Below are 3,535 nucleotides of genomic sequence, written 5' to 3' on the forward strand. Positions count from 1 at the left end.
GACGTGGAGGGAGCAATTTATCACCTCAAACATCAAATCAAATTGAGTTTTCTAAGGTCATATAGCAATTTATCATTCCACTAACACAAGAGGAGATTCATCATTTGTGATTTTATTCCAGATTTAGAGCTGGTAAGAAAATTCAATTTAATTCAATAGAAAATATAAAAAAGACAATAAGAACAATGATGGTCATGCACTAGTAAAAATGAGAGTAGTACAATTGACAATATTACCACGTTACCTCTCAACCCTCCATCCCAAGGGATAGTTCTTGTATTCATATTCCCTCACCTGAATTTAGACACAAGTGTCAAACTCCACTTTAAAAAGGAATATGGCAACAACTGTAATGCACACTACTATTATTATTTCAAGTAAGCTGCCATGATCAAATTACCCTTAGGAAAGTAGTGTTAGAGTATCTTAGTTCGAGTTCAAGTGATGGCATCCTATAAATCTTAGAAAATTAATTAATTAAAAAAGATATAATAGATCCTTTTATGTATTTAATTCTCCATTCCAATTCTCTAATGAGAACTCTTTTTTTATTTATTTATAAATTTAGAAAATATATTAAATTATATCTTTTTTTTATTTTTTAATTGAGATTATGATTTATTTAATAACCTTACTAGACCATGAAATCATAGGATTGCATGATTCATACAAAAAAATTAGATAATAGCCACTTTTTTCTCGATAATAAGATTATTAGTTTATCATTATATTTTTTTGAGATATTTTTTATTAAATTAAAAATACCAATCGTGGGGCTCGGTAGACACACTACCCTAAGGAAGTAGTGTTAGAGTATCTTAGTTCGTGATGGCATCATATAAATCTTAGAAAATAAATCATTTAAAAAATATAATAGATTCTTTTTTTATTCAATTCTCGATTTAAATTCTCTAATGAGAACTCTTGCTTTTTTATATTTATAACTTTGGAACATATATTAAATTATATCTCTTTTTGATATTGTTAATTGAGATTATGATTTATTTAATAACTTTATTCGACCATGAAATCATAGGATTGCGTGATTCATACAAAAAAATTAGATAAAAGTCACTTTTTTTTTATAATAAGATTATTAGTTTACCATTAGATATTTTTGAGATATTTTTATTCAATTAAAAACGCTGGGCTAAAACCCACGACCACAAGGTTAAGAGCATTGCGCTCTACCAACTAAATGAAAGTTTTAGATAACACTAATTTACTTCTGTCTTAGTACTATTCATGATCTTAACTAAGATTTGACAAAAATTGATAACACAACTATCTCATATGTGGTTTTCAGTTTCATAAGATTTTGCACACTAATTTTCACACGATGATAAAACTTTTTTTTATGAAAATATGATATTTTTCTTTTTGTTCTTCCGTTGTGAATAAGATATCGCCCCTAGATTTCTCTACGATAGCTCCTAGGAGGCCCCCGCCCCCATGGGCGATCTCGGCCCAAGAGACGGACCACCTTTACTATCACGGGTAGTGGCTCTAGGGCTTAGTAGGGGTCCTCAGACATCGGCCATTCGAGGACACTCGGACAACCCAGCCACAGGGAGGAACCTTACAACCAAAAAGATGCCAGATTGCCTATCTGACCATCCCAAATCGGGTCCTCACCAATAGAACAATTTTTGACTGGGCAATCTATGCGGTCTCACCTCACCAAATCTCCCACATTAGTTAGGAAGAAGCACATGCATGAGCTTACATCTTTGGTAATGGATCAATCTTATCGACTTATCATCTACGGTACTCATAATACCATCAAATATAAACCTCAATTATGCTCAAAAGATGAAATTTAATAATTAGATTTCAAAATAGATCTATGTGCGAGCAATAAAATATATTACAATATGACCTACTTACTATTACATCAAACATCAAATCAAATCAAATCAAGTTTTCCAAGGTCATATAGCAATTAATCCTTCCACTAACATGAGGAGATTTTATCGGTGATTTAGCAATTCACCTATAGCAATTCATCTATATGACATGCAAGTTTTCCAAGGCCATATAGAAATTCACCAATTCATCCTTCCAAGGTCATTGGTGATTTTATTCATGATTTAGAGTATCATGGCAAGAAAATTTAATTTAATTCAGGAGAGAAGATAAAAAAAGACAATAAAAATAATGACAATGATGCACTAAAAATGAGTCGTGCAATTGATAATGGTATCATTCTACTCCATTCCAAGAAAGGCCAATTCTCACAATCATCGTCCTGAACTGAATTATGACTCAAGTGTCAACCTCTACTTTGAAAAGGAATTGGGGTCACAATGTAAAACAATCGTAATGCTCGCTTGCATCTCATCAAAAACAGCAGTGATCAACAAAATCTAATGAGACCGACTGCGAACGAATCAAATAAGATGAAAAAATCTCCAAATCATATAAGAAAATGATTTGTACATTATCTTCAAATACTTCAGTTAGAGAAAAACCAAGCTAGAAACCTCTACTCATCAAGAATTAGAATGAAAGAGAAAGATTGAGACTGCAAAAGAAAAAACCCAGAAAGAGAAAGATTGAGACGGCTAAAAATCACCTAAACAAGCGTAGTGAGCAAAGAAAAAACCGTAAGCATGTGAAGCAAATGGCCCTAAAACGAACAGCGCCCACCGTGGGGCTCGAACCCACGACCACAAGGTTAAGAGCCTTGCGCTCTAGCGACTGAGCTAGACGCGTTTCAGTGTCATCAATCAATGCATGGGTATATATATATATACATATATGAATAGATAATATAGTTTACATTCCAAATTTCCACTGGTCACACTAAAATTCTGATAATGAAAGCAACTGCAGATAACAACAACGCCAATTAGATACAAACTCAATATCAGAAATATTGATTTGCTAGATAACTGTGAACAAAAGGCCATTGCTAGGTATTCCAAGAACCATCTTGTAACTGGGCAAAGCAAATGTGGCGGCCCATCAAAGCTTCCAAGATCATCAGAACCAGAGCAACAAAACTCCCAATTCTTCAAAGTTCTCCAACATATGCCACCAAGTCAAGAATCTCTTTCTTTCTCTCTCCAAATAGCTGTACCACACACCAATTACAAGATAGAACATACCGATCCATGCAACAACAATAATATCCGTGATCCCATTCATAACTGAAATTGGGAAATGACCACAAAATAGGACCTTATCTTCACATCTATATATTGAAATTAGTTAGGATCGAAGTGATGCAGTGTTACATAGCCATCTTGGACCCTGCTAGAGAAGCTACTCACAACAATAGAATTGTGCAAGCAACAAGCTTGAAAATCTTCAGTTATTATGTCATAGACCAATATTATATAATCTTATTTGAGATTGAATTGATAATCCAAATTCATAAAGCAATAAAACTTGTGGATGCCATGCATGCTTTATGTCAAGACTCCATTGCATGCATTTTCCTGAGGTCAAAAAAAAAAATGCCATCGCTGACTAATATTTTCTTAGGAAGATTATCAACCTTTATGAACATGAATGAGATGATAAACTTTAA

The 3,535-nt window shown here is 33.2% G+C and overlaps 1 non-coding gene across 1 annotated transcript; it reads right to left on the reverse strand.

Moving 5' to 3' along the window:
* Nucleotides 1–2,642: 2,642 nt before the first annotated feature.
* Nucleotides 2,643–2,715, reverse strand: TRNAK-CUU (transfer RNA lysine (anticodon CUU)). Its single transcript has one exon. It is a non-coding gene; the product is annotated as a tRNA-Lys (tRNA).
* Between the last annotated feature and the right edge of the window lie 820 nt (nucleotides 2,716–3,535).

This window comes from Musa acuminata, chromosome BXJ1-5, assembly GCF_036884655.1.
Source record: "Musa acuminata AAA Group cultivar baxijiao chromosome BXJ1-5, Cavendish_Baxijiao_AAA, whole genome shotgun sequence".
Taxonomy (NCBI): Eukaryota; Viridiplantae; Streptophyta; class Magnoliopsida; order Zingiberales; family Musaceae; genus Musa; species Musa acuminata.